Below are 18163 nucleotides of genomic sequence, written 5' to 3' on the forward strand. Positions count from 1 at the left end.
CATAGTCCCAGAACACATTCTAAACAATCAGAAAAGCTCACTAATCAAAGATTCAAAGGTCTAATTTAATGTCAGAGAAATGTATACAATATACATCCTGAAATACTTGTTCTTCGCAAACAACCACAAAAACAGGGAAGTGCCCCAAAGAATGAATGACAGTTAAACATAAGAACAGCAAAGATCCCCCCAGCTCCCCTCCCTCCCGCGCATAAGTAGCAGCGAGCAACAATCCCCCCTCCCCCCCAACAAAAAGAGCAAGCATCAGCCCTGCCACGGAGCACCCAAGCGTGAGCAAAGCAATAGCAAAGACACAGAGTTGCAGTTACCCCAAAGACTGCGTTTCACCCGGTATTCGACATACCACAGGCTCTCTCTCTCCCTAATAAGGGAGAAGGAGGTGTCTCCATTTTCCTAGCGAGTGGGGAGACATAACAAACAACTCACTGGTTTACAATGTTAAAACTCTGTTACGTCGCTTTTTCCAAGCTCTGTGCCTGAAGGTCATAAAGATCCGGGTTTCTCGGGCCCACAGCAGTAGATCTTCCGACTCCCCCAACGACACATAAGTCTCCTGCCATGACACTGACCCTCGATCCACCCGTCTCCAGAGACCCGAGATCTTAGGCTTCCAAATCCGATCCGGACTCTCAGGCCGAACCCTTGGCGTGCCGAACAACAACCAGTCCTGAATCCCGGAGAACGGGTCCCATTCCCGCAAAGAACCGAAGTCAGCATGTAACTCCAGGTCAGGGTCTTCAAAAGAATTCTGAAAGGGAAATATAAAGATATTAAAGATGGAAATAGAGCTGTTTCCGAAGATGCAAGCAAAGGAGTCGCAATTTAGCGCCATCTTAACTTCGCTTCGCATCAATCCTCTGCTTTTTGAGGAGGCTGAAGAGAGCTAGACTATGCAAACCCGTACTCATGTCATTCTGCAGATGTGCAGTAGAGAGCATCCTAACAAGCAGCATCTCTGCATGATACGGAAACTACACCGCAGCAGACAGAAAGGCTCTACAACAGGTAGACTAAACTGCCAATAGATCGTCGGCAGCAGTCAACCCACCACCAAGGACAGAGATACAGAAAGATGCCGGAAAAGCATCAGTAACATCATGAAGGACCCCACCATCATCATGGACTGCTTGTCTCATTCACATCAAGGGGAAGGCTACGTACCCCAAGCTGTGAGGCTGATCAACACCTCAACCCAGTAACCTACCTCTCCATACCCCCAACCATCACACTTTATCATTTCCCATCAGAGTCACTTTATGTCCAGACAGTCCTGTGCCTAGCATCACTTTACGGATATACAATCAATCTACGTATGTAACCTATCTTACATATTTATATTTATTGTGTCTTTTTAATAATTATTGTGTTCTTTATCTTATGTTTTTTCACTGCATCAGATCCAGAACCACAATTATTTTGTTTTCCTTTACACTTGCGTACTGGAAATGACATTCAACAATCTTGAATCTGCTTCAAGCCTATACTCCCCATAACCCTTAACCCCCTTAATAAACAAGAACCTATCAATCCCTGCCTTAAATGCACCCAGTGGCTTCCACAGCCTTCTATGGCAATGAATTCCACTGATTCAACACCCTCTGTCTCCTCATCTCAGTTCAAACTGAATGTTCCTTTATTTAAAGGTTATATTTAGAGGTTACAGCAGGGTTACCTACTGCCAATTAAATGAGCATCAGTACTGCCATGAACTTATTGCTGATACGGAAGGAGGGCAAATGTTAATACCACACACAGAGAATATAGACAGGGTGGTGTCTGGAGTAATTTTTAAGGTCACTGGAAGTTACTCATTGCTAACTATGGAGGCCATGCCTGGATTTTAGTCTATTACATTGAATGCGAACAAGAAGGCTCACCAACAGACACTCAGTCTTTCCAGCTGCCACGCAGGAAGAGAAAATGAAAATGATTACTTGAAGGTAACTTGTTCTGACAGGCCTACAACAGCTATTCTCCTCTGAGCTGGGCTGCTGTAGGCGAGGGTGGGTTCAGCTAGAAGATCACTCTCTAGCCCTTGTAATGGTTCCCACCAGATACATGCAGAGGCATCAAGTGAGTCAACGGCTCAAGTCCAGTGGTGAAGCTACCCACAGTTGAATTGTCAGCTGATGTTCGGTTCAGACTCCTGCATGAAGTACAGCCACTTTTGAGGGAGGCACAGGATGGCCACCAGCACAAGAGAACCAGCAGCCCAGGCAAATGTAAGCATCCTCAGGGAAAGAGATCAGAAAGCTGAAAAGAATATGCGTTCTGTTTTTCACCTTCCTTTCCGATGATGTTTCGCACTGCATTTGGATGAATGATGGATTATGAACCTGTGTCACCCAATGTGGACATGGCCCAAGTGCAGAGTGAGAGACGCTGAAGCAGGTCGACATTTCATAGACTTTAATGCGAACAATGCTAAAGGGAAAAGAAAACAATAAACACTAGGCCAAACAAGGTGAATGATGATTTGTTCGATCAATTGGAAAGCTTGCTTGAAGAGCTCATTTATTATGCAGATCTGAGTCATGGCACCACAATGCTGGGAACCTGGGTACTTGTGACTTGAAAAGCTCGGAATGGATACCGGAGAAACACAATGTAGTCTAGAGAAGCTCGGTATGTAGACTCGGGACTCTCGGAATGTAGAGTCAGGACATGCACTGAGAATAGAAGGCACCCTCTCCTCAAGCCACCATTGTGAAAATGTCACTGTTCAAACTTTGTTGGGTCCATTACTTAGCAAGATCCTTCTGTCATGCTGGAGTCAGAAACAAGAGTTCATACATAAGAATTCCAACGGAACTTTGTTGCCTCGACGAAACACTCTGACCAATGAATCTCATGACCAAGGTCAGCTTTTCTCTCTCCGCTGAGTCCATCTTTGCGTGGTCGAGACTTGCTGTCACCCAATGCGGATATGGCCCAAGTGCGGAGTGAGAGACAATGAAGCAGGTCAACATTTCACAGATTTTAATGCAAACAGTGTTAAAGGGAAAAGAAAGCAATAAACACTAGGCCAAACAGGGCCGTTAACTAAGCTCTCGAATGGAAAACGAAGCCTACACTGCGGCTGAAAAGAACAACTAAGAATAAAATGAATACCGCTAGTCTCCGGAGCCAGTTGACTCGACAGTCCAATTTCTCAGGCAAGGCCGAATGCAAACAGGCAGCAAAACGTTACTGTGCTGTGTCCAAGTCTCGACAAATACTACAACGGAATGAATGGAGTTAAATACTATCACAATGAAATAATAATTAGCTGACACGTGCATATTCACAAGCGCAATTGCTGTATCCACTGCCCTGTTGAATCTGTGGCTGTGACAATCTGAGCACAACTCAGCTCAGCAACAATGTTTATCCTTCTATGTCTCACATCATTGTGAGCCCGATGCCCAAGGATTAGCAAGCAGGCTTGATTCACCTCACAGAAGGCAACCTCATTGTCTGGCACTCCAGATAATCACAGCTCATTCACTTCTCTTCGTTTTCTATACAAGCCAATAAACATGCCAAGGAAGTGCTTAGTATTGCAGAGAATCTGCTGTAGGCACTTTCAGCTCCTCCTCCCGGTCATGCTGCTGCTCAGAAACTGCATTCAATATCGAGACTACCAAGAGTGATGTGGCTTAAGCATTCTTGATGATGCTTGCATTAAATATACCCAAAGGTACAATAATTTGTATTCTGATGACACATCCCCTATGCATAACATGCAGTGTTCCCAAAAAAAGATTGAGAACTGGAATAATCCCCTACTATTCTGTCACAGATGTACTGGCAAAATAATTGTCTTGGGAAGCATTGGCTTTTCAGCTAAGCTTTCCCATTAGGACAGTAAAACTACTAATGCTGTCAATTCTTTGACTGACTTGTCTCCTTGTCTGTAACACAACATTGCTGATCCTATATGAGAGGGAAGCTCGGATGCAAGCTGACTCACACAGCAAGTTCTCTCCCTCAAGTCCTATGGGATAAGCAATGAGTGGGAGAAGGCTTATCGCAATATTGGGAAGTATCAGATAGATGGAATAATTGCAATGATATTGATATGCATACCTTTGACCTTCATATTCAGTGCAATATGAGACAGAACATGGAACTGTACAGAACATAGACAGCCTATGATGTCTGCTAAGCACGATGCCAAATTAAATGAATCCCTTCTGCCTACACATGACGCATAACCCTCCACTCCATACACATTCATACACCCATTCAGAAGCAATTAAAGGTGTCATATCTACTTCCACCATTGCCACTGGCAGCCCATCCCAGGCGCATACCAGTCTCTGCATAAATTTACCCCCTCTCATTTTAATTAAAAGCCCTCTATATTTCGCATTTCTAATACACAGTATTTGAAATTTCAAATATATACTATATATATGTGTAAAAATAAATATTGTTATATTCATCTTTTGAGTTTGGAACTTTTTACCTGCAATATTTTATATTATATTCTCTTTGTAGGTGGCTGTTCATATTGACTCTTTCCTGTTCCATGTTGCTTTCCTTTTGAGTATTTACACAAATTTAACCTTCAGTCTTGTATTGCACAAAATGTTCTAGCTCCACTTGTACAAACACTATGCTGTTTCTCCCCATTCATCTCACATCTACAGCCCAACTGATCAATAAGTGAACAAAACCTCTGGCGCAAGTGCTCACTGCGTCTATTCCTGCTTTCTTGGTGCAAAAGTTAAGGTAACTGTGACGATGCATCTGTGTGGTGCAGATAATCAGAGAAGAGACTTGGCTATCACAGCTGTACACAACCCATTCAGGAATACTTTGTCCTTCTATAATAATCGTTTCTCTTCACTATTGCATTCCAGAAACAATTTCAGTTAATTAAAGCAAAATAATTGAGGTGTTGGAATACAATTGGAGAAGGAGATTTTCATGCATTTTACATTTCCTTCACATGCACCTCCATTGAGCTTTTTTTCCTCTCAATGTAGTGGTGAGGCTAATTAGTGTAATTGAAGCTTGCATGCCCAAAACAACGCAAACCCGAGGAAATCTGCAGATGCTGGAATTTCAAGCAACACACATAAAAATTGTTGGTGAACGCAGCAGGCCAGGCAGCATCTATAGGAAGAGCTACAGTCGACGTTTCGGGCCGACCCTTCTCGGCCCGAAACGTCGACTGTACATCTTCCTACAGATGCTGCCAGGCCTGCTGCGTTCACCAGCAATTTTTATGCGTGATGCCCAAAACAATTTTATCAGCCCAAGTTTATTGCCTTGAGACATAATGAAAAATTTGCTTGCAGCATCATGTTGGTAAGGACAACACATAGAACATAAATTATAAATAAATTATACAAGACTGTGAAGTAAAAGACCAGTGTTTTAATGCAAAAAAACATGATTAGAGTTAAGTCCATAGTAGTACAAGAAGTGGACCATAAGATTCTACTGCTGAGGTAGGATTGCCTGATTGTTTACACTCATTGGACAAGAGGATATGTTGCTGGTTACTCAAGTCCCAGATGCCCGGTTTTACTCATTACTCTATTATCAACTCGCAGTTTTTAACAAGATTGGAAAAATGTTCTGAGCTAAAGAGCAGAGAGGGAGATTGCAGAGAATGTTGGAGGCAGTTCCTTGCTGAGTTTACCTGCCAGTTTTAAAAAGTGAGTGGTGCCTCTCACAACTTGTTTGGGGAATGGGAGATCACATGGGTTATTAGTAATTTAGCAAAGGCCAATAAAAAGAAGTTAGATTTAAGCAGAGTGGCCATTGTGGGAGTGAGCCTGTGCTAGAATGGTCAAGCTTTAGCTCAGCAGGCTTCAGCCAGAACAGCCAAAGGCTAAGACTGCTGAATCCCTTGGAGTCATTTATTTATTTGTAGAACATAAACTTGATAAGTTGGAGCCAAAAGTATAACAAGTGTAGGCAGAAAGGTAGTTAAGGCAGTGGAATGCTCTTCCTGTCAGATGTGGGATTACAATGTACCTAATGGTCTCACCAAAGACTACATCTACTTGAAGTGCATCCAACTTCAGCTCTTGACTAATAAGGTCAAGGAACTGGAGCTGGAAGGACCACTCAAGGAATAAAGGGCATAACATTTTCTTGGATGCAGAAGATATGGGTGAGGTCCTTAATGAATACTGTATATCACTATTTATAAGGAGAAGGACCTGGCGGATAGGGAGATTAGTGGCACGTGTATTGATATGCTAATGCATTTGAAGGGATAAGAGGAGGTAATGTTGGGACTCATTAACAGCATTAAAGTGGCTAAGTCCCCAGGGGCAGATGTGATGCACCCCAAGCTTTGAAAGAGGCAAGAGAAGAAACTGCTTGGGCCTTCGTGTCCTCTCTAGCCATAGTGATATCCTGGAGGACTGGTGAGTAGCTAATGATTTTCCATTATTCAAAAGGGGAACCAGGGTAATCCTGGAAACTATAGACCAGTGAGTCTCACATCAGTTACTGAGAGAATTCTTAGGGATAATTTTATGAGTGTTTGGAAAACCATAGCCTAACTGGGATGAGCCAGCATGACTTTGTGCAAGGCAAGTCATGTCTTATAAACTTGATTGAGTTTTTTGATGAGGTGATGAAGGTGACTGATGAAGGAAGAGCCGTGGATATTGTCTACATGGATTTTAGTAAGGCGCTTGACCAGATCCCTCTAGGGAGACTCCTCCAGAAAATTGAGATGCATTGGATCCATGTTGATTTGACCATTTGGATTCAGAACTGGCTTGCACATAGAAGACAGAGGGTAGAGATCGAAGGGACTTATTCTACCTGGAGGTCTGTGATTAGTGGTGCTCCCCAGGGATCTGTACTCGGACCACTACTGTTTGAGATGTAGATAAGTGACCTGGATATAAATCTAAATGGTTGGGTTAGTAAGTTTGCAGATGATATGAAGATTGCTGGTATTGTGGATGGTGTCAAGGACTGGCAAAGAATATAATGGGACATGGATCAGCTTCAGATATGGGCAGGGAAATGGGAGATGGAGTTTAACCCGGCCAAATGTGAAGTATTGCACCTTGGTAGGTCAAATGTAATGAGACAGGACTCCGTTAAGGGCAAGTCCCTTAACAGTGGTGATATGCAGAGGGATATCAAATTTTCAAGTTTATAACTCCCTGAAAGTTGCTACACAGGTTGATAGGGTGGTTAAGAAGGTACATTGGGATGGTTGCCTATAATAGTAGAGACACTGAGTTCAAAAGTCATGAAGTTATGTTGCAGTTATATAAATCTCTGGCTAAACTGCATCTGGAGTATTGCATACAGTTCTGGTCACCCCATTATAGGAAGGATGTGGAGGCTTTGGAGAGGATGCAGAAGAAGTTTACCAGTATGTTGTTTGGATGAGAGGACATGTGCTATAATGAGAGGATGGGCAAAGTTGGTTTACTTTCTCTGGATTGACAGAGTCTGGGGGGAGATCTGATGGAGGTTTATAAGATTATGAGAGCCACAGGTAGAGTAGACAGACATTATCTTTTTCCCAGGTTTGAAATGTCTAATATTAGACGGCATGCAGTTAAGGTGAGAGGGAAACATTTCAAAGAACACAATTTTTTTTACACATAGAATGGTGTTGCCTGGAATGCACTGTCAAGGGAGGTGGTAGAGGCAGAAACATTAGGGACATTAAAGAGATATGTAGATAGTCACACAAGTGAGAGGAAAATGGAAGGATATGGACATTGTGTGGGCAGAAGTTTAGTTAGTCATTTGATTACTAACTCATTTGCTTTCAGCACAACATTGTCGGCAGGAAGGCCTGCTCCTGCCCTTTCACCTCCTCCCTCACCAACATTCCAGGCCCCAGACAGTCCATCCAGGTGAGGCAAGATATTACCTGTGAGTCTGTTGGGGTCGTCTACTGTATACGGTGCTCCTGGTAAGGCCTCCTGTATATTGATGAGACCTGGCGCGGATTGGGGGACAGCTTTCCTCCATTCACAAAAGAAAGGATTTCCTGGAGGCCAACCATTTCAATTCAACTTCCCATTTCCATGCTGACATGAAAGATCATGGCCTCCTCTAGTGCCACGATGAGGTCCTCTCAGGTTGGAAGAGCACTGCCTCGTATCTGGATAGACAGCATCCTGATGACATGAACAAGGATTTCTCCTAATTCCAGTAAGTTTTCCCTCTCCTCTGTCTCTTTTTCCATTCCCCATTTTGGCTCTCTTCTTACCCTTTTCTTCTCACATGCCTATCACCTTTATCTGGTGCTGCACCTTATTCTCTTTCTGTCATGTTCCACTCTCCTCTCCTATTAGATACCTTCATCAGTCCTTTATCTTTTCCACCTATTACTTCGCAGTTTCTCACTTTTCCCCCCTCCACTACTCACCTACCTTCCCCTCACCTAGCTTCATCTATCACCTTCTAGCTTTCACTCCTTCCCTTTTATCTTAGAAAGTATGTGCAGAAACTGGAGGGGTTTCAAAGGAGGTTCACAAAAATGATTCCAGGATTGAATGGCTTGTCATATGAAGAGTGTTTGATGGCCCTGGGCCTATATTCAATAGAATTCAGAAGAATGAGGGGTGACCTCATTGAAAGTTATTGAATGGTGAAAGAACTTGATGGAATGGATGTACAGAGAATGTTACCTATGGTGGGAGAATCTAAGACCAGAGGGCACAGCCTCAGAATAGAGTGGCATCCTTTTAGAACAGAGATAGGAGGAATTTCTTTAGCTAGAAAGCAGTGAACCTATGGAATTCTTTGCCACAGGCTGCAGTGGAGGCCAAGTCTTTATGGATATTTAAGGAAGAGGTTTATAGATTCTTGATTGGTCAGGGCATGGCGAGATATAGGGAGAAGGCAGGAGATTGGGACTGTGAGGAAAATTGGGTCAACCATGATGAAATGGCAGGGCAGATGTGATGGGCCAAATTGCCTAAGTCTGCTCCTATATTTTATGGTCTTATGATACGATTACAGGGGTATGTTGCAGAGGGAGTCACAACCCTCACAGAGTTTGTCTTGTATTAGTGGGAATGGAATGGGGAGTGGAATTATCATCTATGCCAGAGGAAGTAAAATATCTCATTCTAAGGAGGATTCAGATCCAGTGGATTATTAGAAATTAATAGTAAGACTATTGCCACAGTGGATGAAATAATACACTGGCAAGTTTGATAATGGTAGATGACTTGCTTTGTAATCAAGTGAAGATAGATTTGCCTCTGCAGTCCTAGCAACAGAGTGTCTGGTGACTGCCAGGGGAAGATGATAGCTCAGAGAGAACAGAAATCACTCCTCAATGTCCGAGATCACAGAAATATTTGAAGAGCTCTGGTAAACCTCACTGCTAAGGATTAACTCCAGACAGCAGGTCAAAGATCAGGCAAACAAACTCATTACGATGAATCAGTTATGACTCAATAGATGGCCAAGCCACTGGATGCAAACTGGTTGTTTAACCCTTGATCCTACTCTGCTGTAAAAGGAACTAAGTGATTTGAAGTTAGCAGCTAGATTTTTTAAAATAATCATGTTTCCCTTGAACTCAGCCCACCTGTTCACTCTGCTTTTCTTGCCACTGGTTCTACTTCACATACACAGCGCGTGTTTCTAGCATTTTCCGTTTCCAAGCTCTTAAATCTCTTTGGAGTACAAAAAGAAGGGCCTGGCTTTTGGCTTTCGCATTGGGCAATGCATCCACTGGTGAGACTTCAAGGAGATTAAGATTTAAGGTGTTATGCCCTTTCCTCAAGAGCTGTCTTGCTCTGGCTCACATGACTGGTCACCCACTCTACTGGGTGGATGCCCTTCACTAACCTTGCCAGGGAAGAGAGGGATTCCTGCAAAAGTCAGCCTCCATTGTTTACCGAAGAATCATTTAGAGATGTGTCAGCCACCTTCTTTCTCACCGGATTGAATTTTCAAATTTTAAGGTAATCCTTTTCCCAGAAGGCCAACATAAGAGCAAATCACTCACAGACTTTACAGAAGCAGGCCATTGTATTCAGACAAAGACTTGCAGCTGTGCTACATATGGAGTGTCACTTTATTCCTTGTAAATGTGGGAGATGGCTGATTCACACAGCTGTGAGCAGTCTTTTTTGCTAAGGTCTATTTGCAGCCACCATTCTGGTTATCATTATTCCAAAAAAAATTCAGTTACCTTGGGTATTTGTTGACTCTACTGCAAAATGGTTAGGATATGGGAAAAAGGAATGATGATTATAGGAAAAAAAAATCTGAAGTAAATTAGTGACTTCCGGTTTTCTTGTTTCATCTATTCAGGAAATGGTTTTTGGTGTAAGTTTTGAAATAACCTTTCAAGGAAATATCTTTCAACAATCTGACCCCATTTTGACAGTATCACTCAAATGAGATGCCCAACAGCTTAATAATTCCTGATCTGCTTTGCCTGAAATCTGCTGTGATTCATAGTTTGTCTTCATTTTTGTAGTATGACTGTACAGAGAGAATAGATGTGCAGGGAATGAAAAGACTGGTGCTTACAAAGCATCTTTCGTGATGCTGCAAAAATGCTTCACAACCAATGAAATATACTTAATGGCCACTGTATTCCTGCTCATTAACGCAAATATCTAATCAACCAATCACATGGCAGCAACTGAATGCATAAAAGCATGCAGACATGGTCAAGAGGTTCAGTTGTTGTTCAGACCAAACATCAGAATGGGGAAGAAATGTGATCCAAGTGACATTGACTGGAATTTAAAAATGCAAATATGAGGAAATCTGCAGATGCTGGAATTTCAAGCAACACACATAAAAATTGCTGGTGAACACAGCAGGCCAGGCAGCATCTCTAGGAAGAGGTACAGTCGACGTTTTGGGCTGAGACCCTTCATCAGGACTATCTGAAAGAAGAGATAGTAAGAGATTTGAAAGTGGGAGGGGGAGGGGGAGATCCGAAATGATAGGAGAAGACAGGAGGGGGAGGGATGGAGCTAAGAACTGGAAGGTTGATTGGCAAAAGGAATATGAGAGGATCATGTGATAGGAGGCCTAGGGAGAAAGAAAGGGGGAGGGGGAAGCCCAGAGGATGGGCAAGGAGTATAGTGAGAGAGACAGAGGGAGAAAAAGGAGAGAGAGAAAATAAAATTAATAATAAGTAAATAAATAACGGATTGGGTACAAAGTGGAGGTGGGGCATTAATGGAAGTTAGAGAAGTCAATGTCTGGAATGTTTGTTGGTGTCAGATGAGTCTGTTTGAGTATCTCAGAAACTGCTGATCTCCTGGGATTTTTACACAACGGTCTCTGGAGTTTACAGAGAATGGTGCAAAAGAAAGACATCCAATGAGCGGCAGTTTTGTGGGCAAAAATGCCTTGTTAATGAGAGGGGTCAGAGAAGAATGGCCAGACTGGTTCAAGTAGACAGGAAGGTGACAATAATTCAAATTATCATGTGTTACAATAGTGATGTGCAGAAGATAGACGATACGTGAAGTGAATGAGTACAGCAGCAGATGACTAAAAACATCCACTCAGTGGCCACTTTATTAGGTACAGGTGATACTTACGGAGTGTACATTTGGAGTGCTATCACTGCTGTGTTACAGGAAGCATGACAGATAATTCATGTATTGACATCTCCTGCAAGTAGCAATATGATAATGATCAGCTTTTTTCATAAAACACGAAATGCTGCAGAAATCCAATGGCTAGGCAACATCTGTAGAAACAGAATAAATTTTCAAGTCAGAGACCCCCAGCTTTGATTTTCAATCTCTTTTTCAATGCAAGTTTTGTAGAAGGAGAAGCAAAAATCAAAGTTTCATAGATGACAGCAGAACTGGCAAATGTTAGAAATTTAAGGATAGAGAGAGAGATCTGGACAGGAAGGGGAATGGAAACATGTAAATTGGATGAGGGGCAGGGCTGATTCAGTACCAAAATGTGAAGTGACAAATGGGATGTCCAGAGGAGTTAGAAATTATTCCAGCACACCTCTGCCATGTGGATATGTCCTTAACCTTGAATGAGCTCTGTTCAAGTAGATTTAGTCAAAAATAATCTATGTTTGAAGACTACACTTTTAACATTAATATTGTGTAATGTCAGAGGAATGATGAAGGCATTTCTGCACGCATTGGGACACAGGAATGTCTACCTTTATAATCAAAAGTGTTTGTGTAACCGCCAAAGGGAAGTCTGACCTCTGTAAAACTTGGCTAAATACCCACAATGTTCTGCGGTTATAGCTTATTCTTCAGAGACTATCTGAAAAATCAGATCTGCTGTGGAATGCATGCTGGTACCCTTCAGGTAAAGCACACAAGTGAGGGCAGAAGCCAAAATTCATCATTCTCTTAAAAGGACAAAATATTGTAAAGAGATTACCAAGTATGTGCACCAACTGAACTCAAAACTCCAAATAATAAACTATATTCAATCACACTTACACGGTACCCAACCTCAAATGTCATAATTTTAAAGACCATTCACAAAATATGACTCCAGGCATATTGCTAAAAGTCATTCAATGTTTCATGAGCTCAAAACATGGTCAAGAAAATATCACTTATCAATATAACCAGTATTTAAAAAAATTACATACTTAAGAAATAATTTAGTTATGCAAGGTGATTCCAAAGCTATAATTATGAATGCTTCAGTTTTCCTCTGCATCTTTAATATTTTATATACTTAAATAAAAACCCCTCTACAAAATAATTTACTGTAGAGCTTTCTCATTTTAGAGATCATAAAATAAAGGCAAATATGAGGATAAAGGACTATTCTTTTGCTTGTAGTACTCTTGACAATACATTTATAAATCTGGGACTGCATGAAGTGCATTCTGAGCCAACAAAACTACTGAAGAACTGTTAAAGAAATAAAGTGCATTTCCAATGTTACCTGCAGACTGCAATAGTATATAACTGCAATCTACATACAAGAAAATATTAGGATTCACTTGCATTCTAATGGATATTGGAAATCTTTGCTTGAGAGCACATCTAGTAGCTTTTGTATCTAAGGAATCTTGATTGAAGTGCCTAGTCTTAAAGTCACAGTCCTTCTCCACATCCTTCATTTTCCAGTTCCTGATAGAAATACCTCTGAAACTTTACATTTGGTGGCCTTCCCCAGATGCTGAGAGTTGAAATTAAGAGAAGGTTCAATTTTCTTTTCTTCCTTCCAGTAAGCTTAGAGTAGTAAGCTGTACATATTTGTGCATATTACAATAAACTTGACACAACTTTTAAAAGTGGGAACTAAGCAAAGGAACAGATAACTTGGATCTTGACCATTTACGTATGCAGGCAGATGAGGCACATTTCTGACATCAGGTCCTTGATCTGAAGCATTAACATTATTTCTCTCTCCACAGGTGCTGCCGACCTCTTCAGTATTACCAGCATTTTTCTTTCAGATTTACAGCATCCACAATTGCTTTTGCTTTTCAAGACACCTGAAAGCCATAAACTTATGCAGATTCCAGTTGTTTTGCACTCTGCTATGTCACCTAGCTCCCAGTTACAGCAATTTTACCTTTTTTTTTGGCATTAAGTTTCACCCTGAAGTCTTGAGCACAGCACTCCATGCTGCCACTTTGGTGCAGTGCAGTGCTGAGGGAAGTACTGCACTATTGTAGGTGTGGCTTTCAGCTGTGGGCTTTTAGAACAGAGGTAAGGAGGAATTTTTTTAGCCAAAGAGTGGTGAACCTGTGGAATGCTCTGCCACAGACTGTGGTGGAGGCCAAGTTCGTGGGTATAGCTAAAGCTGAAGTCAATAAATTCCTTGTTGGTCGGGACATCAAAAACATGGTGAAAGGGTATGGGGTTGAATGGGATCCAGGATCAGCCATGATGAAATGGCAGAGATGACTCAATGGGCTGAATGACCTAGTTCTGCTCCTATGTCTTATGGGCTTGCACTCAGCAAGAAGCGAATCAAATCTGAAAATCATATTGCAGAAGAAAGGAGTTCTTTCCAATCCACCAACCAGTATTTATTAATCACTCTGTATTATGTTTCTTTGTCTAATGGCTCAGCTGTGGGAATTTCTTTATACAGACCAACTGTGTTTACTACATAGCAGCGGTGTCCATGTTTCCAAAGGACTTCATTTGCTGTAAGGTGTTTTGAGTGGTTTTGAATAGAATGTGGAAAGCATTACAATAACATAGGTCTTCAGGTTACTTTGGATATAAAGAAGATGTTGCTCATATAAGACATGGCTGGGAGAGTCAGAATGCTTCTACAACAGAAAGAAATCTAAGGCATAAGCCAAAGATGTTTTGTGGTGAATCTAGATGTCACAGGTATGCTCAGAGGAAGAAAGGTAGACTCTTCAATGATGGACTGTCCCCTTTGCCAGATCCACCTTCTCCTTTTGCCTTAATTTCCATAAGATGTTCCCTTAGTCTCCAACCAGCCAATCTTCACTAAGGCTTTCATTACCTCACCTTCCAGGGTGCTAGTGGAACATGTAAGCTAAAAAGGAAAATTTGCAATTGAAAGTTAGACTGAAAACTAGGGCTTTTCATTTAGCTTTTCACCAGGATTTTGAGCTGGGTTGGAAGCAGCTCAGGAAGGCGGTGGGATTGTAATGAACAGCCAGGAATTTCAAGGTCTTATACCATAAGGAAGAGGGAACACTGAGCAGAGAAAGATTATTAGGCCATGGAGCAGCACCGTAGTCACACAAAGCTAGGATAAAAGAGGTAGATGTCTGTGCATGCATGTATTTAATGGAGTTTACAGGGACAAAGGAAACAAAAGGATCACAAATCAAGGTTTTATGGATAAATAGAGAATGAAAGGTTCCTTTTCAGTACTTGCTTAAACAAGAGGATTGACACTTTTGAAATAAACATTGAATTAACCCATGAACTGTAAATACAAACAGGACTATAGAAGATTGATACTACTAGAAGCAAGGTAGCCACTGGGAATGGCTGCACTTAGGAGTAAATTGTTTCCATGTTTAGATCTGATTCTCAGAAAAATAAATGTCAATCCTGGTTTAGTTTTGATGGAATTTGCTCCTGCTGGATTGCGCAGCAAATGGTTTTATGCAAACTTTGCTTTCTTGAGGAAATTATCATCTGTGCACGAGTGGAAACTGATTCAACAGGTGAGATAAATAAATAGATGGTCTTCTCTGGTGTTGAGCAAGTGACAAGAGATGTTAAGATACTTGGGAGAACTCAAAAAACTCATTAACTCATCTTAATAGTAATGGTATTATATCTTTTACAATTACATATGACAGCAGATAGTACCTCAGTTTAATAATTCATCTAAAAGACATCTCCTCTGACTATGCAGCAATCCCTTGCTATTGCATTGAACAGTTCTTGAACTAGCCTGCATAACACTAATCATTGCCTCAACACAGCAACATAATGGCCACTTTGACCACTTAACACTATAAAGGATTTTGTTTTTTTGCACTTTCTTGTAAATATTATGTATAATTTATGTTTTACTTGTGAATATTGCGTATCTGATTCTAGACTTAGATTAGATAGACTAGATTCAACTTCATTGTCATTGTGCCCAGTACAGATACAAAGCCAATGAAATGCAGTTAGCATCTAACTAGTAATGCAAAGAATTTACAAAATAACTGTGAATAAAAAGTAAGAGCTACATCACACAAATATAGAAGTAAGGGGACATTACAATATGGGCGCAATACTGCTTAGCACTGTGATGTGAGGTTCAGCAGGGTCACAGCCTCAGGGAAGAAGCTCTTCCTGTGCCTGCTGGTGCTGGAGCAGAGGCTCCTGTAATGCCTACCGGATGGGAGGAGAGTAAAAAGTCCAAGGTTAGGGTGAGATGCATCCCTGATAACGCTTTTCGTCCTGTCCAGGCAGCGTTTATGGTAGATGTTCTCAATGGTGGGCAATTGGGTGCCGATAATCCACTGGGCAGTTTTCACCACACGCTGGAGCGCTTTGTGGTCTGATACTGGATAATTGCCATACCACACTGAGATGCAGTTGGTGAGTATGCTCTCAATGGTACAGCAGTAAAAGTCCATCAGTCTCCTGGGACAGAGGTGAGCTTTCTTGATGCTCCACTGGAAATAAAGGCACTATTGCACCTTTTTGATCAGGATGGAGGAGTTCAGGGACCAGTTGAGATCCTCGGAAATGTGGACACCAAGGAATTTGAAGCTTGATACACGCTCCACTACAACTCCGTTGATGTAGATAGGGACGTGAGTGTGGCTCCTAGCATGCCTGAAGTCCACAATGATCTCCTTGGTCTTCTGGGTGTTAAGGGCCAGATTGTTGCCGGCACACCACGTGGCCAGGTGTTGGACCTCATCCCTGTAGGCCAATTTGTCATCCCTTCTGATCAGGCCAACCACCATGGTGTCATCTGCGAATTTGATTATGGAGTTAGAACCATGTACAGGAACGCAGTCATTGGTGAAAAGGGAGTACAGAAGAGGGCTCAGCACACAGCCTTGAGGCACGCCGGTGTTCAGGGTGAGAGTGGAGGAGGAGAGGTTGTCTAACTTAACTGATTGGGGTCTGTTAGTCAGAAAGTCCAAGGTCCAATTGCAAAGGGATGAGCTGATACCAAGCTGGTGAAGTTTGGTGATCAGCTTGGAGGGGATCACAGTATTGAATACCGAACTAAAGTCAATGAACAGCATTCTGATGTAAGAGTTGGGGCTGTCCAGGTGGGTCAGGGCAGAGTGAAGTGCTGTGGAGATGGTATCCTCTGTTGACCTGTTGGTGCAATAGGCAAATTGATGGGGGTCCAGGGTAGTGGGCAGACAGGATTTTAGATGTGATAGAACCAGTCTCTCAAAGCACTTTGCAATGATGGGGGTGAGTGTAACTGGGCAGAAGTCACTCAGGCCTGTGGCAGTGAAATGCTTCAGCACTGGCACGATGGTGGCGATCCTGAAGCTTGTGGGGACAACTGCCTGGGCCAGGAACAGATTAAAAATGTCCGTGAAGACCCCGGCCAACTGCCCTGCACAGACTCTGAGCACACGGCCAGGTATTCCATCCGGACCAGCTGCCTTCCGTACATTCACCCTGCTCAGGGTGGCGCAAACATTGGAGGCGGAAAGTGAGAGAGGCAGTTCACCAGGTGGGAGATCCGCTTTGAGGGTGACCTCCTTGTTCTCTCGGTCAAAGCGAGCGTAGAAGTAATTGAGCTCATCAGGGAGGGAAGCAGAGCTGGAAGGGGGCACTGTACGAGGTGGTTTGAAGTCTGTAATGACCTGTATGCCATGCCACATGCGCCGGGGGTCCGAGGAGTTGAAATGCTCCTCGATTCTCTGTTTGTATATGTGTTTAGCCTGAGAGATTCCCCTCCTCAGGTTGGCCCTGGCTGAGCTGTAAGCCTCCCAGTCTCCAGACCTGAAGGCTGAATCTCTGGCTTTGAGCAGGAGGTGAATTTCTCTATTCATCCATGGTTTCTGATTGGGGAAAACTTTTATTTGTTTTATATACCTACTTTATTTGTTTTATATACAATATACCTGTGATGTTGCTGCAAGTAACTTTTTTATTGCTCTTGTCCATGCATGAACTTGTACATAAACTCAGCTTTAACTTTGAAGTTGCCTGAGTAGGGCAAAGAAACACTGCAAGATAAATCGAGTAAGGACTCAATGCATGGCTGTGCTGGGATTTTGAGGGGTCTGTTGCATTTGTCTTGCAATAATTATTGAGTCATTAGTAGGAGCACTCAGTGCAGCTCTACTGAGTTATTACTCTTTAGAACATCTTGCCATGTAAAGGGGCTGAAATCCCCAGAAGTTTATATATATATATACACACACACTAAACGTAAGTAGTTGATAGTTGTTCAAGCCAGCAGATATCATGATGCTTTTGAAGGCTCATCCTATGTCCCTGTTCTGATCTTAGGTGGACACAGTTAATCCTTGTCAGAGCTGTGTTTGAAGACATACAGTCAACAGGCTTGAAGAAAATAAATTTTCAACGTCCACCTTTTTGGCATTTAAAGATACCATATATTAGTAAAGGCTTTTTCCCATCCATTTAAAAAATATAAAAAAGGAAAAAAAGTCAAACCCACACATTCCAGAAATTTCACAAACAGTTGGAAAATTACAAAGAAAAATATTGTTACTCCAATATTTCTGAAAAGAAGCACAAAGTGGTCTCCAATGAGTTTCTGGAGAACCTAGATAGACGTGAGAATTTCC

The sequence above is a fragment of the Mobula birostris genome, chromosome 8, assembly GCF_030028105.1.
Source record: "Mobula birostris isolate sMobBir1 chromosome 8, sMobBir1.hap1, whole genome shotgun sequence".
NCBI lineage: Eukaryota > Metazoa > Chordata > Chondrichthyes > Myliobatiformes > Myliobatidae > Mobula > Mobula birostris.